Here is a 26,661-nt window from a genome sequence, read left to right as displayed (position 1 = left end):
GCCTTGCTTCAGCATTCATGTGTTTCTAAACAACAGACAGTGTTACATGCGGTGGTGTGCTGGTACATGTTAAACAACTGGCTTTCTGGGAAAACAAAAAACAAAATGTCTTGATTTGTAGCATTTACCAATTTCTGTGATGTCACTATTCCCACCTTGGCCAATTTCAAGCTTCCAGCCTGACCTCGCTGACCCCCGAGCCAGGAGGAGATGTGCATAACCAGCACTTAACCAGCCCCTGGGCCAGCTTTAGCCCACCCACACCCTCTGCACATTTCTGCAGACATTTCAACCAGGCACCATAGTATCTTGTAAGAGGTGTTATATTTTTGACAATAGATATATTTTGTCATATTTGCTACCAGATATGTTGAGAGTAGTCCCCAGACAGGTGGAAGGTACTTCTAAGAAAGTGTTAAGTGAAATCAAGGAAGACGACAGTTGTAGACAGAAGCAGGACTGAAAGAGGAGAAATTAAAGATCAAGAGGCAGGAGGGGCGCTGTAATTTTTTTCCTTCATTTTGCTCACAGTGCCTTGCATTGCACGGTGGGTGGGTGCTGGGGGCTTCTCGTCCCTTACCTGCGTGTGGCTGGGAAGGAGCGGGTGGCAGGCTGCTCTGTTGTGGGAATGCTGAGGCTGCTATCAGAGCCCCATTCTCAGCGCATTCCATGTAGTGCCCAGAACACAGGGCATTTGTCCCAACCGCTACTAACAAGTTTCGACGCCTCAAAACACAAAATCAGTGTTGTTTTGAGTCTTCACATTTTGTCTTTCAAAATCCCAAGTTGTCTAGAATTCTCAGTCGGATTTTCCTACTCTTTATATTAAGGTTTTGAATCACGTGAATAACTACAAACCACCCCAGGCCAATCTATACGCTCTTAAAGGAAAACAGAGAAAAAACCCTTTCAACTTAAAGAGTGTTCCAGAAGTAATTTTTAATTCTTATGTTTAAGCTAAAAATCCCAAAAAGCTTTGATTTAAAGTGTACTGAATAAACAGGTGCAGGAATTGAATGGCTTTCTTAACTGAGCTTCTGGTTTAGGATAATATTCAGAACTTCACATTCGTGTTCTTCAAGCAGCAGTCCTCATAAAGCTCTACTAACGCAGTCTGGTTGCAAACTATAAAAACATTTTTATACAAACAAATTCCAAAGACTTTTTTTTTGTCAGTACAATTTCAAATACATGAAAGAAAAGAGAGAAAATAGTTATTTGCTTTGTATAATAAACGATTCTTTGTGCCTGAATAGTCTATGGATTATTGTTTTTTAAAAAATGTTATATTCTCGTTTACAGCCTAAATTCACTAGATACAAGTTCTTGCCTGTTCAAGGTTTGTGTGTTGAGTCATGAGTATCTGTTTGTATACACATGAATCTCTGTGTGTTTAAATATAATACATAAATAGATGTAAAATATAAATATACTCAGGGCCCATAGTTAAGATTGATAAAACAACACATTGAAAAGAAGAGGAATGTATGATGTTTTCCGTCTGCTTCCTCTCGTCTCACCCCTCCATCTCGCTCTTCCTCCTGCTCTTTCTCCCCACACTTCTCACCCTTACCACTGGTCCTGCCCTGCCCAATAAAGCCTCTGCACCTTCCTGCTTGTAATTTGTCGCTAATCAGCTGTCACTGTCATAGCCATGATGAGAGGTTCATCTCTGGCTGAGGGTAATGGCCTTAAAAGTCACAGAGTCAATGTCAATGGGATCGCTCCAATTCAATCACTGAGCTGAATGAGGGATGGCACCTGCTGACATTAGCACTCATTTTGAGCTCAAGCATCTGGGCCCCAGTAAATAACCATCAGTGGGTGGGTCTGGGGGACAGGTCATTAGCCCCACGAAAAATAAATATCGCTTCCCTTGATGGCTGCGAGTAATTTAGCTCAGACGAGGAAATTTCACCCTAGATTAAGTATGATGAGCCAATATCAGTCAGAGGAGGCCAAACAGTGAGAGCTTGATGAGATAGAGGGAAATTTATATTCAGCTGGCTGCATGTGAGATGAGCTCAAAGAAACGACATACCCTTCTGGCCCATCTTCGTGTGCACACTCAGTGGTGGGCTTATCTCATTGCTTGCCTTTTCTTGTTTAATTTTTTGGGGGGAGTTGAGGGCATTTGAGATGGAGATTGGAGGCTAGACAAGGGTGAAGAAGGAGGTCAGGGTTCAAATTTTTCCCCACTTTGCTTTTGTGATTTTTGTCCTCTAAAATGTAATGTCACAGCTTAGCTTTTATGCCAGCACTTGGCTAGTGGAAGGGCTTTGCCATGCCTGCCGGCTCTCACATGCAGACCTCCCCTCCTGAGAGAGCAGACCCAGTTCTAATTGTTTTGGAGGCCCTGGAGGCTCCTTTCCAACACTAGTAAATGGGTTGGAGAGGGAGGTAAGTTAGGGCTGGGTCCCTCCTTTTTGATTCTTGGGGAGGAAGAGCCACCAGCCTCAATTCACAAGAACATCTTTTTATTTGTCCCACTGATGTGATCCATCAAATCCAGAAGGATTATTAATAGAAGGTCTTTATTAGAAGCAGTTTAGCTCACTTTAGAATCATATTTTATATCTGTAGGGACCTGCCCTCGGTCCACCCTCTCCCTCATTGAACTAGATATATCTCAAGGCTGGGTGGATTGGGTTCCCAACCAGTCTCTTACAATAGAAACTGGAGACAGTGTTATTTCATTTGCTACCCCCTCGGGATAACAGATCTTGGAAGGATTTTCAGTAGGCCTCTATCAGCCACTAAAACATCTTCTAAGTCATATGCACACCTGATAATTAGCCAAAAATTCTATAGTATTTTTGAAAAGCGAGATTTTTTAACTTGACTTGTATGTCTGAATTCTGTTGTTATAATTCTGGAAACAGTTTCACTACAGAGAACTGGGCTGTAGTGGCAACAATCATGGAGACCTGGAGGACGGTAAAGCATGCATGCGCATATAGTAAAAGGGGAATCTTGGGCAGAGGCACACAGCACAGGTGGAGACCTCTTGCCTGACAGACAGGTTCAATCAAGACCTCTGAGAGAGCTCCAACTTTCAGAAGACTCAATACTATTTCTTGATTGAATTCATAGAGACCTGCTGCAGAAACTAAATGCATTTCATATATGAACTTGTGGCACCTTGTTTATTCAGAAAAATGATCACAATTGTAAATATAAAGATATTTGGGTAATTTTTGTTCTTGACCTACTTTGAGTGCTCAATAAGTATTTAATGAATGAAGGTTAAACAAATATTTGCTTTAAGTTTCCTCTTCTAGACTGTAAATTCCATAGGACCAGAGACTGTGTCTTTGACTGTAGTATTCCTGTGTCTAGCTCAGGGAATCCCACACAATAGGTACTCAAATATTAGACAAATGAATGAATAAATACAACTTTTTCTTGAGCACTTCTTACATGTCAGGCACTGTGGGAGGGAGTGAAACATATGGTATATGCAAGATAGAGTTTATTTTTTAATTGGAGATATCCATATATAGATAAAAGATATCCATATATAAGAAAGTTAAAAAAAGAAGGCATGTGCCATACATGTCCGTTTTCTATGACATAATATGATATTGCTTCTGTATTTACCAAAATGTCAAATGAATTAAAGAAGGGAGTTCCATTATAAAACTAAGGCTCTTGAAGAATTCCTATAGGAAAGAAAATGTCTTCCTTGACCTATGGAAATTCGAGTACAACGATTTCACATTTGTGTCTTACTAGGTAAATGTCCCCAGGATATATTCTTGTTGAACATGCAAAACTATTAAAGTCCTTCTGCCCCTTTAACTAGTAGATTTTTTTCAAAGTGAATTGAGAGTCACAACTTTGTGATGTGTATAGAGAAGGTATTTTATTAATTGTGCAGATGAGAGAGGTAGAGGAGTTAAAGAGACTTGCTCAACACTGCAGACAAAGCTGAAAGTAGAGCCCATCTTTATCATGAAACAGGTAAGGGAATGAGGATGGCAGCATAAGTGTTAAAGCAAGTCTTTACTTTATCCACACAGTACAACATTATCATTGTTGTGATTAAAAGTACCTCATGAACAGAAATGCAAAATCAAATTTATAAATAATTCTCTTATTATGGATTTTGTTAAAGATACTTTTGTATGCTCCTATCAAGAAAATATTAATTGGCTGATGCTTTCTGGAACCTTGGTGGATGACGTTTTCTGAGTCAGGCTATTTTAACATCCTAGCTGTACTTCTGGCAGGCTAAACGAAGAGGTAATTAAAGCAATTGCCCCCATACTCTCTATTTTAGTGATGTGAAATGAAACCAAAATTTTCTCTACCAGAATGTTTGGTATAAGCTGTTTATATTGATCAGATTAATAGTATTTTTACTTTTAGGCAAATTAGATGACTCAGATTCTATACTTTTGATTGTTTTGGAAAAAAATCCAGGATAATTTTTATAGTTCATATTTTTTAAATGTAGAATTGAATATTTCTATAAATTAATAAAAATAAGTTCATACTAATTTTAGGAATTAAATTATTTTCTTGTTATTGGACAAAGTATTTATTTCCATGATTAAAATTCTGATTAATAATATTTATCTTGAAAATGTTAATTTTATCCTAATATTTCAGGTTTATGTGTGTAGATTTGTATGTTTTATATACCAAAGTGGCAGTTGTTTCAGAATCAAATGCTGCTGTTTGTGTGAGGTTGTCTATTTTCATTGATTGTTCTCCCTCATTCTAAGAAACTATGGTCAAAGTTTTATTGTCTTTCTGTGTACTCTGTTCTCATGTGAAATCTATAGAGGCCCAGGGATTTAATTTCTTAAATATTTATGTTTGGCCTTTAACACTTTGCATAGTCACAACATGATTTAGCCTTACTTTGAAACTGAAAAGTGATTTTTCTCATTTGGTTTTCTTATTTTGAGAAGATTTTGTTGCTAAAAGGTGAAAGGTAGTACAGCCAAGGATTTAAGGCTGCTGACAGATGTATATGCAACATTCGTTACTCAATTTGGTTACTTTGGTATGTGGGCCAGTGTTGTAGCTAAAACAGTCTACGCCTCTCTGAGTTATTTGAATGCATTAAAACCAAGTATTGAGTGTGCGTGAGTGTGTGTGTGTGTGTGAATGTGGTAGGTGGAGGGAAGAGGAATGGGAAATTAATTGGCTCTTCCTTCAAATTTTGAACACTTCAACCAAACTTCCTCATGGTTACCATGTTCCTCTGCCCACTTTCACCTGGGAGAGAAAGATTTGGGAGTGGGTGAAGGAAAAAACAAGAGAAGAAGAAAAGTGGGTTAGTGAAAGAAGAAAGAAGATGAGGCAGATTAAATAAATAAGTATAAATATATAATAAATTTTTTTTTTTGAGGAAGATTAGCCTTGAGCTAACTGCTGCTAATCCTCCTCTTTTTGCTGAGGAAGACTGGCCCTGAGCTGACTTCTGTGCCCATCTTCCTCTACTTTATATGTGGGACGCCTGCCACAGCATGCCTTGCCACGCAGTGCCATGTCTGTACCTGGGATCCGAATGGGCGAACCCTGGGCTGGCGAAGCAGAACGTGTGCACTTAACTGCTGTGCCCCCAGGCTGCCCCCCATATAATAAATTTTAAAAACCTAACATCAAGCCAACCTGGTACCAAAGCTCCTGTAGGGAGTGGAATTACTGTATTCCAGAGGTCAAGGAGCAAAATAGTAAGCATTTTATATACCTTATCCAATCTAATCTTCACAATAATAATAATTTATTATTCCCATATTATATGTGAGAAGACTGAGACTCAGAGAAGTTAAGGTGCCAAGCTCACACAATTCATAAAAGGCTACACTGCACTTGGAACTCAGGTCTCTCTGATCCCGAAGCCTGTGTTTTTAGCCACTGCATTTAAGAAATGCTTGTTCAGTTGAATTGAATGTATAGAGATAGATTTTGCTTTAGGTCATTTGGTGTATGTGGTCACCTATAATATAGAGAATAACTGCAGTATGTGTGTCAGAATGACTTTTAGAAATATATGTTTTGGGCCTCATCATTGGAAGGAGAGTGTTTTTAGTTTTGCTGAAAAAGTAGGAGAATGTATTATGTTTTGAGAGTTTGGCAGAGAAGTTGGTGCAAGTGGTGACTCTCATAATTTTATTTTATCGTATTGTATTTATTTTTGGGTGAGGATGATTGGCACTGAGTTAACATCTGTGGCTAATCTTCCTCTTTTTGCTTGAGGAAGATTGTTGCTGAGCTAACATCTGTGCCAGTCTTCCTCTGTTTTGTATGTGGGATGCTACCATAGCATGGCTTGATGAGTAATGTGTAGGTCTGTGCCTGGCATCTGAACCTGTGAACCCCGGGCCACTGAAGCAGAGCACATGAACTTAACCACTACACCACTGGGCCAGCCCCTGACTGCTGTAATTTTAAATCACATGAAACCGTCACGGAGGAGGTGAACACCTTTTCCTTTAGTCTTAGATAATAAGGGCCTTCCATTTTCCTTCTCTTTAAGGAAATGCACACCCCATTTCTAAAGCCTGAAATTAAAGGATGAGAAAGCAATAGCCCTGTGCTTCATAGAGCTTAGTAAAATGTGACCAGCACTAGGTTATTTAGGATTTTTGGATTATCCCTGCTCCTTGGCTTCTTCTCCTTTTCAATCCTGCTCTGGGATACAGGATATGCCACTTTTATTTCTGATTAGTCACCAGAAGGAGAAGTAGCATTTGGCTTTGCTAGTTGTTAGCAGTTGTTAATAGGAGAAGATAAAGATCACATTCCATGGTTAAAATGAAATTTAGGGATGATTTGTATATTAAAACATTCCGTGTTTTTTCTTTTCCCTCTAAGCATAGAGATTTGAGAAGTCTTTGTTTTGTAAGTTTGAAAATAAGCACTAAATGTTTGTCAGTCAACATTTGTAAGCATGCACAAACACACACACACCCAATAACAACAACACTTTGTCCTTCAGACTCACTTTACAGAACAGAGCTCGTTAAATTTTCAGAGCTTGTATGCTTTCCCTTAATCAAGTGGACAGTGTTGCTGTTTTGTGATGATGCTATGGTGGACAGGACCTAGATCAGAGCAATGAGCTAAGTAAACCTGAAGATAATCAGACTAAGTAGGAATTTTCGTATTGTAGGTTTTAATAGTAAAGATGTTTCCTAAAAAATTATATTTAAAATGTTTTTCAAGTTAAACCTCATACTAAATTCATTGGGGGTATTTTCTATTAAAAATAGCCTCCCCAAACCAGTTTATGAATGTAATTTTAAAGGATATACTGTCAAAATCTATTCATTTTAGAGGTACCATTTCCATTTATTTTGAGTTTCTTTCAGTGGAGCATCCTGTAGATACAATGATGATGACGACGATAAAGATTAACAGCATTAAAACAAGGTTCATCATCAGGCTAGTATTAGTAATAATAATAAATGATATAGTAGCAATAATACCATAGTAGTAATAATATAGTAATGATAATGCTATAATATAATAATTATAATAATATAATTCATAATAATACTATAATATGGTATCAGCACTAATAATACCATATTACCAGTAATTAGTATAATAATACCAGTAATTAGTATAATACTACTATAGTGCAATAATAATAATACCAATACTATAATAATAAAACAATGATATACTATAATACTCTAATAATAATATAGTAAAATAAAATAATGATTTATAATCTATAATAATATAATAATAATACTTTGGTAATTTGTTATAAGTTGTTGAAATGAGATTTTGAGGTTGTAGCATCTAAAAGACTTTATCAAAAGGAAAAGATTTAAATTTTTATATTTCATACATTCCTCTTTTTATTTGGAAGTTTTATTTACACTGTCCCTCCTATTCTGTAATAGCTGGCATTTGTTATGATTTGATATTTATCTGCAGTGTTTGTGCTGGGAAACTAATGAACAAACAGTTGACAAAGTCATCATGATGAAGAGGTTGCTGATGAATTGATTGCCGTTACCCAGGTATTGTGTGCATTCTACCAGTTGACATTTTGAACTTCTCCCCTAATGCAGGTTGCTTTCTTTCATCTAGGAAACAGATCAAAGTCAGGCATTCCCAATTAAGCCCGGTGAGGTCCTATAACTCCTAATTATATGCTAACTTACTGTGTCTAACTGTAACAGACATTTTGTTAGCAAATTGCTTTGAACACCCAAGTATGCTCAATAAAAGAAGTAGGAAAATATTAGAATTACTAGTGAAAGTGTTCAGTGTGTTAAATTTTACTACTGAGTGTTTTATGGTAATATGTTAGAGTCGCCTACTTTTTTCTTTTGCTTTTCTTTTTAAAGGATGTTGTAGTTAGGCCAGTAACAGCAAGACTATGAATTAAAAGTGATAGGAAGGAAGAAAAACAACCAGTGACTGTTGTCAATTAAAGGACTCATAAGAATTTGCAAGAATATTGTAGGAGGGAATTCAAGTTTGTAGTGATTAAAATGTTGTGGGAGGAGGTTGGTAACATAAAAAAAGCTCACATAAATTTCACCAAATTGTGTAATCAGAGATTGTTAGAAAGAATAGATTGGAGACTGAGTTTGTGTAAATAAAAAAAGTTTTACTTTTTGAAACTCTTTATTCTGTTGCAATTTTTTTCTGTTTGAATTTTATGTTGATGGTAAGCAAAATGATTCAGATTTACATCATTGTAATACTGGTATAGTGGCAAAATGTAAGAATATGGAATGTAGTGCTCATAAATGAATTGTATTCCATTTGTTTTATTTTTAGACATTTTACAGAGACGCAGATGAGGCAATTGATAAAATAGAGAATGACTGTTGTTTAGCCCTTTATTGCACGATGTCTCTTTTCTCATACTTTTCTATTTTTGTTAACTTTTTTTTTCTTGTAGAGTTCTTTTTACAGTTCTTATTAAGGTCAGGGATACCAGATTATTATCCATTCTAGACGTCTTTGGCAAATTAATATTTATTGGATTCTGACTCTAGAGATGGGGTTAAATCCTTCCTTTTGTTTTTTGATTCAAAACTTGTCCAACAAGCTCTTGGCAATAAAGCTGAAAGGGGTTCATCAGTAGACTGATTGTTATGTATATAACACCTTTGTTCTACACAATTTTTTTTTTTTTTTGAGGAAGATTAGCCCTGAGCTAACATTCGCCACCAATTCTCCTCTTTTTGCTGAGGAAGCCTGGCCCTGAGCTAACATCCGTGCCCACCTTTCTCTATATTATATGTTGGCCACCTGCCACAGCATGGCTTGATAAGCGGTGCATACGTTCCACACCCGGGATCCAAACTGGCAAACCCTGGCCGCCGAAGCAGAATGCTCGAACTCAACCACTGCACCACCGGGCTGGCCCCTCTCCTGCACAACTTTTTGAACCCAAATCCTTTTGTTCAAATAATTTAAATTTGACCAACATTCATTGAGCCTTATTCTTTGTCTTTCTGTTCTAGTTTACAAGGCGGTTTATATGGCCCTTCGTAGTTCACAGGGAATGTGAAATCTGTGTAGCTCTTTACAGTTTCTAAGAAATTTTCATTCATATTTTCTCACATGACATTGGTTTTAGGTGTACATAGACAAATAACTGATTCCTGCTCTGAAGATGCTTACAATCAAGTTGAAAAGGTAAACATAAACATAAATGACTTACTCCATTATGGAGCTTCAAAATAACCCTAAGTAGAGATTTGAAAAAGGATATAATAAAGTAAAAGCAAATATCAAATTTGACACTTAGAAATACATGGCCTCATTTTTAGATATGTGGAAAATTTTATCTACATTTTATTTTAGAATTTCTACATTAGGTACTTCGTATTAATAATGGAGATAATAACTAACACTTGTAAAACATGTAATACTTTTTAAGGAGCTTTTAAATCTTGGATTTCATTTTATCCTCATTAATTTGATAATCTACAGAGATTTTTTTCTGTCCATTGATTTGATTACAATTGCTACACAGCAAAAAGAGAAATGGAATCACACTATATTAGATTTTGAAGGAAATATAAAGATAATCTAATTTAATGCCTTTATTTTAAAAATGAAACTGAGGCCAAGGTTAAGTGACTCATCTTAGGTCACATTGCTAGTTAGAGCCAAGTCTTCTGACATTAAATCAATCACATTTTCTACCAAATCACACTGCTCATGTCCAATATGGGCTTTTCAAGCCTTGTGCTCTGGAAGACCCATGGGTTTAGGCATAAATTATCCAGTTTGACTTCTTGTCCCACTCAAATGCACTGCTCACTGCTTGCTCTCTCTTTCCTTCTTTCCTTCTCTTCTCTCTGTCTGTCTCTCTGTTCTTTATTTCTTCTGTTTATTCAGATATTCAGTCATTCATCTACACTAGACAACCATCTATTGAATCTGTTTCATCTTTGCTTGCTTGTGTACATGGTGGCTGCAATTATTTGATCCTGATACCATAGTATCAGAATGCCTGTCCTTGGTATTTGAATATTAAAATTAGTCCATTTCTAGAACAGAGAAAGTAGATTTAGGCAATAGTGATAGAATTTGTAACACTGCAGTGAAGTCCTCAAAAATCTTTGTGCCTAGACAGTCATATTAACAATGTCTACCTAACAGCATAGATGTTAAAATCTTTCTAATCCATGGTTAATCTAATGTGGTATTCTCTGTCTGTCAGGGACATTAACAGACATTTGTTGTAGAGTCTTATTGTAGTCTTCAAAAGTAAATGTAAGCCAAACTCTATCACAGTGGTGGGGTGGGCGCACTCTGGGCTCAGATCTCACATACATGAAAGGCCCCAAGTTAGACTTTTTAAGATCAGTTGTATACAGTCTCAGAGATGTGCTGACAGGATTGAAGAGTGTTCTTCATAAACCTTAGCCTTTTGTCTCATTACCAGACATCAATACCTATACTATCCTATGTGTTTTTAAATCTTAAATTGTCTTGTGACTCACCCAGTTATGTTACGTTGTATGTTTTTGCTGAATGTATTAATTTGTCAAATGTGTGCATTTTATATGTAACTACAATTATTTTAACTCTGTTTTGGATTTTTTTTTCATTTTTAAAAGTACTTAGATCCTAAGTAAGAAATGGCACAGGCTGTTTTAAACTTTGAGAATACATTTATTTTGTATTTAACTCCTCTTATAACCTGTTACAGATTTATATGTAAATTGATCTGCATGTTTTTTTGTGTTTAGATTGAGTTCTCATATGTTCTCCCTAAACATCTTCAGTCATACAGGTTATAGTCCTACTAGCCGTGTTGAGAAGTATCTTATTTAAAAGTTCCCCCCTTTTGCCTTTGGTCCTAGTTTTTCAAGGTATAGTGACTGAATCAGTAGTCTCCTGTTTATACCCTTTTGAGAGATATGGCATCTGTGCTTCTTAGTTACAGAATGGAATATTCCAATGCCCCTGACCCCTTAGGTGTCCATCTCTGAAACTTTTAAAGTATCATTTGGTTTACTCTGATGGTTTTTGATCCACAAAACATTGTCTCAAAAATTAGCACGCTGTGGCTGGAGAGGAGAGCATTTTTTATTAATTGTCATTCTTCATTGTGTGAAAGTAAATCAGCCTGGTTTTGGAAATTATCAAAAGCAATTTTAAAAAGTTTAAGAATCTTTTCAGAGGACTAGTGTTTGAGTTTCAAAGTTGGCATAATTACAACAATAAAACAGGTGTTATAAAAAATTCAAACCATGCAAAATATGCGGGGTGAAACATTAGAGTTGTCCTCCATTCCCGAATACAGCTTTTCATTATCAGTAACTTGGTGGATATCTTCCACATTTTTTTCTGCGTTGTCATATACGGACTTGGCAGGTCTTACCGTTAAGTTTTACTTATTTGAAAATGGTCAAGATGAAATGTTTCGTAGCAAAATTTCTTTGCTTACTCTTGCTCTAAGTGATTTGTATTCTGTAATCGCTTCCTTCTAAACATCTCTTGAAATCAGTGACTACAATACCAATGATGCAAACAGCAGTAATGTAGTAGGATTAGCCTGAAATTCTGTAACAAAAACCCTGGATTCTGGCACTTGTTAGCCTCACTAGTCATCTGATTTTGAGTAAATCATTTAATTTGCTTTTGTTCATTTCTGAGATTTCTTTCGTTTTTGTAATTCTATTGTTTTCTTACCAAATAAAGAACATTTATATATGGGTTTTCTTTTAGAAAGAAAATAAGGCACTTTATAAGTAATAAAGAATGCAAAATTCAGAAAATTTTTGCCTAGAGGAATCACATGGCAAAAATAAATCTAAGTAATTTCTAATGGGAAGAAGAGTTCCGTATTGATTATATTTTGGAATAAAGTAGATAGCTTTATATTATGATCCATTCTAACACCTAGAATCATTACACTATAATCTTAGCTTTTAATACACTTTAGCTTTTCAAAAAAGAAAAAAAAGGAAAAAGTTTCAAGAGATAAATCCAAACATAGCTGGAGAAATTTCATTATGAAAGAATTCATTTTGTTTATATTCTTGTTTGTATTGTGATTCTCTTTGTAAAGCCATTACATAAACTCTAAAGGACTTTAGATTAAAGTTAGACTTATATTTAGAATTCGTCTGTGATACAAATATAAAGTTTCAGTTTACTTTATATTGTTAGTATTAGAAAATGAAATGAAGAAGCAGAAAATGTCTACAAATCTGAGGTCAATGGATATGTCCAAAGAATTCCAGGTCATGAAAAAGACAGATTTTTTTATCTATTAAGCAAATATCCCCATCAGTATTTAATGAAATATGAAGATGGAAAGTATATTATTTACTCCCAGATTTCTTCAGGGACATTGTTACAATCTTCTTTAGAGGCAGGTATCCAACTTCATGTCTTTCAGAGTTGTAATAGAGTATTTGCCAATGTAGTTTTTTGGATATTAAAACTGAGTCTAGACTGATAGAAGCATGAACAATTCCATGATGTGTGGCAGGGCATTCTGTCTTTATGGGGAGAAGAATAGCCTTGGAGAGTTGGATTTTATTCTTCCTTCTGTCATGCTCTAGTTATACAACTATGATCATTGATACACTGTCCTTGGGTTCTCCTTAACAAGTTTAAGGTGAAAAAAATGCAGGTATTTAGATACCTGCTGGGGACATTCTCTTTTTCAGTGGTGGTGTACTGCAATACCATTCTGATGCTAACCACCCAAAGTTAGCATCAGACACCACAGATTTAAGGGCATGGTCCCCAATAAGATTGCCCTCACTTCAGATGCCAGCTGAAAGTTTGGGGATCCCCAGGCCACCTGCACGTCTGACCAATTGGCTACAAATCAAGTGTCCCCCCCTCCACCGGCCCTGCCAATTTGATAATTCAATAGAATAACTCACAGAACTCAGGAAAGAGCTATATGTAGGCTTATGGTTTTATTATCAAGGATACAAATCAGGACCAATCAAATATAGAGACACATAGGGCTGGCTCTGGGAGGGTCATGAATGCAGAACTTCCATGCTCTCTCCCTGTGGGATCAGGGTGCATCAGTCTTCTGGCGCCATCAATGTATTCGCCAACCAGGAAGGTCCCTCCAACTTCTGTGCCCAGAGTTTTTATTGGGGTTTTGTTATGTAGGCATGGCTGATTGAATCATTGTCTACATAATTGAACTCAATCTCCAGTCCCCAGAGGTTAGGCAGTCAGGCTGATATAACAGATCAAAACCCCAATCCTCTTTGGTCAATGATCAGCCTCCATCCTGAAGCTATCTAGGGTCCTGCCAGGAGTCATTTAATTAGTATAAATTTAGGTATGAGACAAAGAGCTCGTGAATAACAAAGACACTCCTTTTTCTCTGGAAATTCCAAGGATTTAGAGTCTCCCTCCTAGGAACAAGGAACAAAGGCCAGTCCATTTTTTGATTATGCAACAAGTGGTATGCTCCAAAGCCCTCTCTTTAAAAAGTTAGTAGTTATTTCAACTATGTTTGTACCATAAACTGGTCATAAAGTAAAAAATTCTGCTTGCTTTCTTCCAGGATATCTAGAAGTATGTGACTGCCCTCTCTTCCAATACATTCTTTTCTTCTCATAGTTTAGTTGGAGTAAGAAATAATGTTCTAATGTTGGTAATTTTTTTTTTTCTGAAAAAACTGTGTGAATCAATATAGGTTCTTATTTCTAGGCAAGGTCTAAAAGGATTGAGGCTGAGAAGAACTTCTAATTTTAATAAATATTAAAAATATATCTCTGCTTGCTGATCCCCATGGTTATTTTACTCTTCAATGACTTCAAATGCATAATTGTTGTGACTGTTACTGTAAATCAGAGCAAAATGGTCCATGGTCAGAGTTGATCTGCTTTGGTTTTACCTATGCTCATGTTAGAATGAAAGAGGTAGGGAAATAATAGGCCCATCACTTTCATTTTTAAAGTACGTCAGAGGAACAGACTGATAAAATCAAATGGTTATTTATAGTTTGATCCCAGTTCCACCAGTATGGTCTGTGGGATAGAATAACAAAAAATTACTCACAAATTTGATTGGTTATTGAGTTAGGTCTGGTTGGCTCCCAAGATCTGATTCATTTTGCTAAATTTTGTTGCCTCAGGATTAGACTTATTATTGCTCCTTTTCATGGAAACTTAAAAGAGGGAACACTACAGGGAAACCTAAAAATCCTAATTTCTCATGGAATTTTTTAACCTTAATGGAACCAAATTAAGATTTAAAAATATGCAAAACCATTTTCTATTTTTGAAAACCATTTTCTAACTCTCACCACCACATGTTTTCTCTTGGTCGTAGTTGGGTGGCAATAATGTATGCCTTTATGGTTTGTGGAGTTCTTAGAAGTCTGAAACATGCCACATGCTGAGTGTTAAACTAGATGGAAGTACATCAAGTTTGATGTTAGTCGCAGGGTGTGTTAAATGCACTGGTCATGAAAAGCCTTTTTAAATTGGACAACAAATAGTAGGTACCTATTATCCATGCAGGGCTTGCTAGGAGAGTGGGTGAGAGAGAGAGATTGTACATTGAAATAATTTATTTGCTGCTAATAAGCAGCATCATGTCTATTGTTTAGAATTATGGTTTATTTTGGCCAAGAAATTTCAATGAATCTCAAGGAAAAAAAGAGCATAGAGAAAACATGCAATTATCTCGAGTTTTGAGAACTGATTCTTAATATTCACTTTCTGTTGTAGGCAAGAAGTTAATATTTAATTTGGAAAATGAGACTAAATATAGCAATTTTGGGGGAAGTACAAAACTGTGTTTATTTTGTGTTTGGTGACTATATTACTCAACACCGTGAGCATATTTTTTTTGTATGAAAATGAATGTTTCTTTTGTGGGAGGGTGCCATTTTATGTGGTGTTGAAATCACTCCTCTACAAACTGTATTTTATCATGGGAAGGGATTGGTGTAAAAAGTATTGCTTGTATCAAGATATATGTACAGAGTGGAGGTTGCTCAGTAATATATAGTGCCCTGATGCTTTATGTTGATGGTGTACTGGCACAATTTACATCAACCATTCTTTTTTACCTTGAACTGTAAGGTGCAATAGCTTCTGGATTTATATTTGTAAGGTTTTTAACCATTTAAGGAGTTATTTTTAACCGATTCACACATATTTATGATATTCTAGTTCTGGGTTGAAAATAAATATAAAACAGCATTGCTTGCAGGAACGTGAACTGGTAAGGAGCTCTTTGACAAGCAGCACTGTTGCAAGTCATAACAACAATAACAGCTATTATTATTATTTCTAACAGCTTCCATTTAGAGGGTACCTTTTTGACATAGATTGGTGTAGTGATTTAGCACTTTGCCTCTGGGTCAGACTGCCCAGATTTGAATCCCAGGTCTTCTGCTAGGCGTGTGAACTTGGCCACATTGTTTAAGCTCTTTGTGCATCAGTTTCCTCATTTTTAAAATGGGGAAAAAAATAGAAGGGTTGTTTTGAGGATTACATGAGATAATATACTGAAAGTACATAGACTAGTAAACTATTACTTTAATGATGATGGTTTACAATACCTCTAGTTCTTACAGGAACTCTGATAAGTTATTTTTCCCTCCAAATTATAGACATGGGGCTGAGTCTCAGAGAAGTTAAGTGACTTGTCGTGAACACAGATCGGGGATTGAAAGTTAGGTGTGGCTGGCTTCCACTCTCTAATTCATTTCACTAGGTTTTGTTGCCTCAGGATTTGAGCTATTAGACATCCTTTTTTAGGGAAACTTTAGGAAGGGAACACTGTAGGACTATCTATGTCCTAATTTTTCATGTTATTTTTTTTTAATCTTAATGGAACCAAAAATCATATAGTATACAGAAAGAAACCATTATCCAGCCTACAAATATGTTTTTTGGGGGAGGGAGGATTAATATTACCACTGAGTCATAAGCGTATAATTTATGCAGTCGAGTTAGGCTGGAATTTATTTATAATTTAGAGAAATTTGGAGGAATTTTTTGAGCATGGATGTTGCACACAAACTGTCACACCCTCTCCACAATCAGTTTTATTTACATGCACAGTGATTATCCAATCGAAGTGATAACCCTGGGAAATCTTAATTTAAGTTCTTATTAATATAAATACCTATATAATAAATATAAATACTTTGCTTAATTAAATAATTTATGGAGATTGTGAAAAGAGTACATCTGTCTTTCAAAGCTATTCCTCATACTCTCAAGATGTTTAGTGGCAAAAGCTGTTGAAATGTAAACGCATTTCCTCACGTAGTTGTACGCCTCTCACCATCTAGTTGAGTGCTGTGTGTTGTAGAAGGTTAGGCGCTATGTGTACTGTAGAGGGTTAGGAGCTATGTGTGTTGTAGAGGGTTAGGAGCAATGTGTATTCTAGAGGGTTAGGAGCTGTGTGTATTGTAGAGGGTTAGGAGCTATGTGTGTTGTAGAGGGTTAGGAGCTATGTGTATTGTAGAGGGTTAGGAGCTATGTGTATTCTACAGGGTTAGGAGCTATGTGTATTCTAGAGGGTTGGGAGCTACGTGTATTGTAGAGGGTTAGGAGCTGTGTGTGTTGTAGAGGGTCAGGAGCTATGTGTATTCTACAGGGTTGGGAGCTATGTATATTGTAGAGGGTTAGGAGCTATATGTATTGTAGAGGGTTAGGAGCTATGTGTATTCTACAGGGTTAGGAGCTATGTGTACTGTAGAGGGTTAGGAGTTGTGTGTGTTGTAGAGGGTGAGGAGCTATGTGTATTCTAGAGGGTTAGGAACTATGTGTGTTGTAGAGGGTTAGGAGCTACGTGTGTTGTAGAGGGTTAGGAGCTATGTGTACTGTAGAGGGTTAGGAGTTGTGTGTATTGTAGAGGGTTAGGAGCTACGTGTGTTGTAGAGGGTTAGGAGCTCTGTGTATTGTAGAGGGTTAGGAGCTATGTGTATTCTACAGGGTTAGGAGCTGTGTGTTGTAGAGGGTTAGGAGCTATGTGTACTGTAGAGGGTTAGGAGTTGTGTGTGTTGTAGAGGGTGAGGAGCTATGTGTATTCTAGAGGGTTAGGAGCTATGTGTGTTGTAGAGGGTTAGGAACTACGTGTGTTGTAGAGGGTTAGGAGCTACATGTGTTGTAGAGGGTTAGGAGCTATGTGTACTGTAGAGGGTTAGGAGTTGTGTGTATTGTAGAGGGTTAGGAGCTGCGTGTGTTGTAGAGGGTTAGGAGCTCTGTGTATTGTAGAGGGTTAGGAGCTATGTGTATTCTACAGGGTTAGGAGCTGTGTGTTGTAGAGGGTTAGGAGCTATGTGTATTCTACAGGGTTAGGAGCTATGTATATTGTAGAGGGTTAGGAGGTATGTGTATTGTAGAGGGTTAGGAGCTGTGTGTGTTGTAGAGGGTGAGGAGCTATGTGTATTCTAGAGGGTTAGGAGCTACGTGTGTTTTAGAGGGTTAGGAACTATGTGTGTTGTAGAGGGTTAGGAGCTACGTGTGTTGTAGAGGGTTAGGAGCTACGTGTATCGTAGAGGGTTAGGAGCTACGTGTATTGTAGAGGGTTAGGAGCTATGTGTACTGTAGAGGGTTAGGAGTTGTGTGTGTTGTAGAGGGTTAGGACTATATGTATTCTAGAGGGTTAGGAGTTGTGTGTGTTGTAGTGGGTTAGGAGCTACATGTATTCTAGAGGGTTAGGAGTTGTGTGTGTTGTAGAGGGTTAGGAGCTACGTGTATTCTAGAGGGTTAGGAGTTGTGTGTGTTGTAGAGTATTAGGAGCTATGTGTATTCTAGCGGGTTAGGAGCTCTGTGTATTGTAGAGGATTAGGAGCTATGTGTATTCTAGAGCGTTAGGAGCTGTGTGTGTTGTAGAGGGTTAGGAGCTATGTGTGCTGTAGAGGGTTAGGAGTTGTGTGTGTTGTAGAGTGTTAGGAGCTACGTGTATTCTAGAGGGTTAGGGGTTGTGTGTGTTGTAGAGGGTTAGGAGCTATATGTATTCTAGAGGGTTAGGAGTTTTGTGTGTTGTAGAGGGTTAGCAGCTACGTGTATTCTACAGGGTTAGGAGCTACGTGTGTTGTAGAGGGTTAGGAACTATGTGTCTTCTAGAGGGTTGGGAGTTGTGTGTGTTGTAGAGGGTCAGGAGCTATATGTATTCTAGAGGGTTAGGAGCCACGTGTGTTGTAGAGGGTTAGGAGCCACGTGTGTTGTAGAGGGTTAGGAGCTATGTGTGTTGTAGAGAGTTAGTAGTTTGCTGAATGTTTTTGTCAAGATTATCTTTTGTAATGATGAACTTTTTAGAACCCCTCCACTTGAGCTTTCCACACAGCAATAACTTCAGTATCTTCCTGACATCTAATCTCTACATAGCTACAGTTTGACGTATTTGAACTTCAGTGTGAGTAGATGTGCAAGGTCTGTGATGTCACAGATTCCTCCAATACCTCAAATACCCGTGTTCTGGCAGTAGGGGCTTAAATCTGATGAGATTAAAAGAACTGGATTTAAAGCATAATGTTTGTGTTTATATTTGAGAGAGTCAGGTCAAGTTTTGACCTTATCACGTGTATTGCTTAGTTTGGCAATGGTCTCTCCCACTCAGCCCACCTGAGCCAGTGTCCTGGGAATAATCCCTGACTCATCCCTATTTCTCCACACCCTTTTAGTGATTCGGTCCTACCCTATTACTCTAAATCTTAAATTGTTCTCCTGTTCATCCCTTTTTCCTCATTCCCATTGCTATTTCAGTTTATACAAATTGGAACCACAGTGACTTTTCTTTTTGTGAATGAGCATTTCTCCATATTATTAAATATCCTTCAAAACATGATTTTTGTGTCCTTGTGCTACTTTATTATATGGTTCTACCCAATTAAAAATTTCCTTTATTTCTATTTAGATTATTTCCCATTTTTTGGTTCTTATAATTAACGTTTCTATGCATATTCTTATTTAGAAACATGCTGGTCATTTCCTTGGACTAGGTTTCTGGAAATACAATTTCTGGGCCAGAAGTTCTCAATGTATTTTAAAGTCTCTAGAAACATAATGGTATATTTCTTTTCATAAAGATTACCAATTTATTCTCCTATCAGTAGTATGATAGTATCTGCCTCACCAGAATCTTGATTATTATTATCCAAAACAATTTTGTCAATTCAGTAGATAAAGATGTTATTTTAATTGGTGTTTTTGGATGTTAGTGAGGTTGAACAGTTTTTTGTATGTCTGTGTGACTTGCATCTCTAATTTTTGTAATTTGTGATGTTTAAATAGACATTTTACACTTTAATGTAGCAAAATCTATTTTTCCATTATGATTTTTCATTGGTTTTATTCCAATAATAACTTTCATAAGTTAAATATTTATCTCTATTTTCTCCTGTTTCTTTAGCATTTAAAAAATCATTTAACTCTTGGGACTGGCCTGGTGGCTCAGCGGTTGAGTTCGCATGCTCCCCTTAAGCGGTCAGGGTTCATGTCCTGGGTGCAGACCTAGCACCGCTCATCAAGCCATGCTGTGGCAGGCGTCCCACATATAAAATAGAGGAAGTTGGGCACAGATGTTGGCTCAGGGCCAGTCTTCCTCAGCAAAGGGAGGAGGATTGGCAGCGGATGTTAGCGAGTTGATGTTAACTCAGGGCTAAACTTCCTCAAAAAGAAAAAAAGAAAAAATAATTTAACTCTTTAATTCATCTGAAATACATTTTGATGTACTTTGTAAAATGAAGATCCAATTTAGTTATTGTAAATATATAATAATTTTCCCTCTGATTACTTGATGTTTCCTTTACTATATATGCTGCAGTCTGTTTCATGGCCATCTAATTAGTTTCATTGATCTGTCGATTTTTTCACAGGTTCTCAATGAGTTTTAAATCCTGAAGTTTTAAACTACATTTTGATATTTGATGGAATGAGTGCCTCTTTGTTGTTTTTATTTTTCAAAATACCTTTTGTGTTTGTGTTGTCTGTTCATCCAGAGGAATTTTAGAATAATTTTGTCATGCTTTTTTCCAAAATTTCCCTCTGGAAAGAACTGACACATTTAAAGTATTTTGTGTCTCTTCATTTGGTTAGCTCTTGTTTTACATTTTCAGTAAAGTTGTCTGGTTTTAGTCATGTAAGTTCCACACATTTTTTTTCATAGTTATTTGTAGGCATTTTATATTCTTGATTGCTTCTCTGAATGGGATGTTTTTTCTATGATATTTCCCAGCTCGATTTACTGGTATACATCTTTTAGTTTTTTTTTTTTTATATAGTTGTGTTTAATAGATTCCACTGTCAATTTCAGCACCAGAGGGAGCTGTGGTGTAGTGGAAAGAGACCTTGTCTGTGAGAAGGCTTAATTCTGAGTCCTCTGTAAATTATTTCCCCTGTAGCCTTGGCCAAATCATCCATAAAATGGGAGAATTCCTCCCACCTCTCACAAGATGTTGGGAAAATGCACCAGAAGCATTACTATACATGAGCCCCTTGGCAGGTGATCTGGTGGGATTGAGATTCAGAACCCTTGGGAGGCAAGTAGTCACTCACGTTACAAAATGTGGGCAGCTGATTTCTTAACTAGGTGTGAAGCCGCACTTAGTGGGAAATAGAGTCTTATCTCTAGATGGGGAAAAAGAAAAAATCATTAGCAGCATTTCTAGGACTTGATGTTAAAGTCAACATCATCTTATGATTTTTGTGCTTTATAAATATCACATGAATTGAGAGGATAGATTATTAGAATGGTAGCATGGTGTTGTGGAACAAATAGTGATTGACAGCTGGGGAACGTGGGTTCTAATCCCCACTTTGCCACTTTGTTGGGTGATACTGAGTGACTCAGTCTTTCAGGGCCTCAGTCTGCTAATATGTAAAACAGAAGTTCAGCTGTGAGTCAAGACAGTACAGACTAATTAAAGATTGTTTCTGCAAACAAAATTAGGGTGCATGTGGAATGCCTGAATTATTCTACATGTGCCTGATGGTTCTCTAGATTGGTTTCCAGTGGCTTGGTGTACGTACATGATGCCTGATTTGGGTGGGTTTCCTGCAGTCTCTAAAGTTATCATTATTGATAGATCAAAAACCATGGATCTTCCAGGAAAGCTTTCTTTTTTAAAAAAAAAAAAAAAATAAATATGGTATTTTTTAAAAATATGGCAAAAGTGCTACAGTTTTTTTTGTTCAAATATATTTTAAAAAAATCCTCAACCTATTCATGCCTTTTAGACTATTAAAGTGTTGACAGATTCTTAACTAGTGCCTTGGGAGGAGCAATGCTGCTGTCCAATGAATAATATCCACGAATCCAGATCATGTTGGATATCATCACTCATTACCATTGTGAGGAAAGGATGATTGAACTAATAGTTACTGGGAGACATTTCTGGTGACAGGAGGCCATGATGAAAATAAACTGACTTCAATATACATTTAAAATCTGGAATAATGGGAAGTGGCAGAAAGCCAATAAATGAACATGGCCCTCCGCTCTGATCAATGAATTACTTTCTCCTCTCTCTCCCTCCTCTGGAGAGCAGCACGGGAACCTTAATGAAAAATCAATAGCCCTCTGTAATTCAAAACTGTAATCAATTGTTTGACCTGACTTTTTTTTTTCCTTCTTAAGAGAAGGTCTCAGCTCACAACAGTGTTTGGTTGTAAAGAGCAGTTCTTCAAAAGCTTGCAGAAGAAACCTGACATCAGTCCACAATAATTTATGCCTGCTACGGGCAGGGCTTTTCTTCCTAGGCATCTCAAGGAGTGCTGGGGCTTTAGATTTACTTTCCCCCATCGTTCTTCCTTCTAATCCCTTTCTTTCTTTTTTTAATTAATTTTTTTATTGAAGTAGCATTGGATTATAACATTATATAACTTTCAGGTGTACATCGTACTATATTTCGAATTCTGTGTAGTTTACATCACGTTCACCAGCCAAAGACTAATTACAATCCATCACCACACACACATGTGCCTAATCACCCCTTTCGCCCTCCTCCCTCTAATCCCTTTCTTAAAAATTGTATGCAACCATCCTTTTTTTGTTTTCTTAATGGTTCTTTTGGCAGTTACTGTTATCAATGCTGCAGGTGTTTTAAAACATAGGTTTATAGCTCTGGATGCTATCTTTAGACTCATCTGGGATTGAATGGGAACCAATTTTTCTAGCGGCCCTCTCTGAATACCTTCTCTAGCATCTGTTAGCTGTTAAGTCCTTGCGCAAAACAAGCCAGGGCCCACGTGCCCTTGATCTAAAAGCAATTGGTATTGCCTGAAAGGAAATTGGGATGTAGGTTTTAAGATTATGTTTTCTGCCTTTTATTTCAAATCTATCATAATATAGGACAGAGGTTCTCAGGGTCTCTACTAGCCCATGTGCACTGAGATACCGGTAAATCTTAACAACTGGTTCTCTTGTTGGAGACAGCCCTTCTCTGTAGGGTTTGTATAATTTCCTTCGTGTGAATACTCCCACCATGACTGATTTCAGGTTACCAATGTGATTGTCACTGAATGGGGGATTGGGAGGAGATGCACACTATGGGCTCAGCTTGACAGCTGGTGTGAGCTGGTCCCAGTACACTACTGTCACTATAAGGCGCCTTTGCACAAATTAGAAAACAGCACACCCTCTGGGAAGATACCACAGGGCTTAGTGAGTGGTACAGGGGATGGAGTGCAGTCCCCACTTCACTCCTTGGCCGAGCATGGTAGTGCAGTGTATTGACCTGCACCAACCGCTGTGAGCTCTGAGAGTTCTTACTTTGGGGCTCATCAATCCCTAAGGGCCCCTGGGTGGGCTCCTTCCTGTACAGTCAATTGTGTGTGTGTGTGTGTGTGTGTGTGTGTATGTGTGGGCCTTTATCTAGGGAGCGGATCCATGGCTTTTATCAGATTTTCAAGAGTTCCTAATTCAAAAAGTTAAATACTTGAAAATTATAATTACCTTGGTAGGAATCTGCGGATTTTGGAACTCCTTTTAAATGCAATTTCAAAGGCCATGGAGCCACAGGATCTAGTAAGAGTCCTGATTTTGCAGCTTTCTAGGAAGAAAGACAACATAATTTTGAAACTGGAGTCAAAAACAGAATTTTGGTAGGCCTAGGCATTTTTGAATCCCTCATAGATATATGCCGTATTCACGATGCAGTCAGAAGGCAACAGGGTTTGGTTTTCCTGCATTCACCACATGCTAATCTCAACAGCAGGCATTAGGAAAACATAGAAATATTCATTCCTTTCTGTCCTTTATAAGTGACACAGAGCACTTCAGGAATCACTGATTCCTTTCTGTCTTTGCCCCGAGGCTGGACTTACACCTGATGTATAGTCATTTTGCTCAGGCTCATCCTCCACAATTTCTAGCATTGGGAGAATGTTTTTCGTGGCAGAATCTAATAGCTGTGGCTGCTGTTTGAGGGCAAGGAGTGATAAAGGAAGGCACTGACTTCCATTTCAGCGGTTGAGTCTGCATAAGCCAGAGTTACAATCTAAGAATCTTACGTATATAAAGTTTAAAAAAAAAAGGCATTTCTGAAGCGCTTCATATTTTCCTTTAATCATCCAATGGTGAGGCTGATAGAGCAGATCTCCTTTCTACCATTTTGTAGGGATTCAGAGGGCTTGAGAACATGCCCAAGGGAGCTGAGAATTAGAAGCAGAGGCAGGTCCACAATCCAGCTCTTCTCAAATCTTGTCTAATGCCCTTTGCTCTACTCCTACTGTCGCACTGTTGTCACATTCCTGCTCGTTCCCAGGGTTGAAGGTTCAAGCAGTCACGTGTGCCAATCTAGCCAAGGGTGGGCTGAGGGTAAACCTCAGGACAGCTAGTTGGGTGTAGTTATTTTAAGATTCCTGATGTCGTACTTAAGGCACCATCTTTTATGAGCAAGTGCTTTGGAGAAACACAAACCTGGGTTTGAATCTTGGCTCTGCCTTTTACTGGTCCTGTAACCACTCTAAGTCTCAGTTTTCTCTTCTGTAAAATGGAGCAACAGTACTTCCCTCAAATTGTTGTGAGGATTGATGTACATAAAGCCCTTATACTGTGCCTGAAAGGCTCGTAGTAAGCATTCATTCAATGGTAACTATATTAATTATTAATACTATATTCAACATTCTGATCCATTTACCACAATGAAAAACATCACTATCTAGAAGTTCAAGGTCATAATTTATTGGAAAGCTTTATTTGAAAATCCCTGCACGAAGATATATGTGAAATGTTCCAAAAGGGTCCACATGGGCTATCAAGTCTGTTTCTATTCTCTAAACACCAGAGGAGGCTACCCAAGGTACCTAATGTAACAAAGAAAAAAAAAGAAATGGAAAGAAAATAGAACAAACCGTCAGCTCCTTCAAACCTTGGAACTCTGAGGCATCTATGCTAAGATTTCTGATAGCCTTCATTTCCAGCTCTACCTAACTCCGAAAACCAATTACTGGGGTCTCTTTTTATTTTTTGTGGGCTACGCCTCCAAGATTTCACTGAGTGACATATCATTACATGATATTTCTGTTCCCAGATAATATGGTCCACATTACCACTGAGTTACAAATACTTTCTCTCATCGCAGACGTACTGCTGCTACCATCAGTGATAATCTATTCTTCTTATCTTCTGTATTTTTCCCGTGAATGTGTGGAAGGTTTCTCCTCTGCTGGACAGATCCCTTCTGCTTCTGTGCCCCTGCTTCTGCTTGTGTCGTCTGTTTGCAGAATGTCTGGGCTGCTGGCAAAAAGGCAGGCTCCATTCCTTGGCATGAAGCTAAGCACACTCACCGTTGCCAAGTGACCATGCATCGCTACGCTTGTATTTTAGGTTTCCGGGTTTCTCATCCCTTGACATCTTCTTAGGTCCAAGCAGGGAGGAGCAGTGTTTGAAATGTTCAGGATGCTGAGGCAGATGGATGCATTCCTGGAAGGGAGGCCCTGAGAGCTGGCACAGACGGCCTGAATCTGCAGTCATTTCTCCTCCACCAAGGTCATAGAGGGGTTCAACTGGCATCAAACCCCTCTCTTTCAAAAAAAGCCTGTTCCAGTTGTCAAAAAGACTTCCTTTAATCCCTCAAGAGCATTTTTTTCAGATTTCCCCATTGCGTCATAAAGGCAAACTTTGCCCCCCTCTTTTTGACTAATTTTTCAAAGCTTTCTTATTCCCTCCCTCCCTCTCTTTCCTCCTTCTTGCCTTCTCTCCTTCTCTCTTCCTTCCTTCCTACCTTCCTACCTTTCTCTCTTTCTGGAGTTATCTTTATTTGTAAACTTTAGTTTAAGAGTGTGGACTTGGGAGCCGGACAGCCTGGTTTTGAATTCCAGCTCTGCCACTTACCAGCTATATGTTGTAGGCCAGGTTACTTAACCTCTCTGTGACTCAGTTTACTCATCTGTAGAATTTAGATAATAGTAGAACTTAATGTATAGGGTATTCTGATGATTAAATGAGTTAATATATGCATGACTGTCACATAGTCATAAGTATTGGCTATTATTCATTCATTCATTCATTTATTATTTTATAATCCAGATTTATACCACATTGACTAGACACATTTTAGGATGCACTATGGTGGCTTTACACTTAGAGATGAGAAATATAAATACAATGCATTTTAAAAATTTCTGCGAATATTCACCCTATGAAGAAAAATATAGAAAAAAATAAAGAAAAAATATTTAAAGAAAAAGGCATTGTCCAGAACATATTTAGGTGTTGACATTTTTAGGAGTGAGAAAGCACAATCATCCAACCCTGAATACCGTTGGCTTTGGTTGCATGCACCAAATTAAAATACGTAGGTAACTAAATACAACCGTAAGTTTTCATTGCAATCTGCTATATGTACTTTTTGGGTTTTAGTCCCAGCTGTTCCATATATGTTTAGTTAAATAATGTAGCTATATAAGAACAAGTGTTATGACTGTTTTTAAAGGCACATTGTTTTATTGACTGCACATATGTTTTATTATATTCTGGGTAGAAAGTACTCAGACTCAGGCCCCGTTCTGCGTGGCTCCCTGTAGAACATGTGACCACCACTGGATGCCAGAAAATGGATTTTCTCTCAGGCTTTCTCTAAAGACAATGGCCTTGATAAGACCTTCGACTCAATTTTTCTAATGACATTGATGTTGTTCTTTTTTCTTTTTGTGTACCATCATGTGGGTCTTCTTGGAGTTCTAACCAATAGCTCTCTTGCGTTCCAGACAGTGACTCCCCACATGTAGGGGCTTTGTAAATGTTATTTGGTGATTTCTCTGT

The 26,661-nt window shown here is 37.5% G+C and overlaps 1 long non-coding RNA gene across 3 annotated transcripts in view; it reads left to right on the top strand.

Moving 5' to 3' along the window:
* LOC139082292 (uncharacterized) overlaps nt 1-26,661 on the top strand; it is a 312,080-nt gene that overhangs the window by 72,740 nt on the left and 212,679 nt on the right. The window contains exon 4 of one of the 3 annotated variants that reach the window (XR_011538145.1): nt 7,906-7,991. The exons of the other annotated variants lie outside the window; for them this stretch is intronic. This is a non-coding gene — a long non-coding RNA (uncharacterized lncRNA). The remainder of the gene's footprint in view (nt 1-7,905; nt 7,992-26,661) is intronic. 3 annotated transcript variants of the gene reach the window in all.

Source organism: Equus przewalskii, chromosome 3, assembly GCF_037783145.1.
Source record: "Equus przewalskii isolate Varuska chromosome 3, EquPr2, whole genome shotgun sequence".
In the NCBI taxonomy this organism is placed as follows: domain Eukaryota; kingdom Metazoa; phylum Chordata; class Mammalia; order Perissodactyla; family Equidae; genus Equus; species Equus przewalskii.
This window is presented reverse-complemented; position numbering and strand designations above follow the sequence as displayed.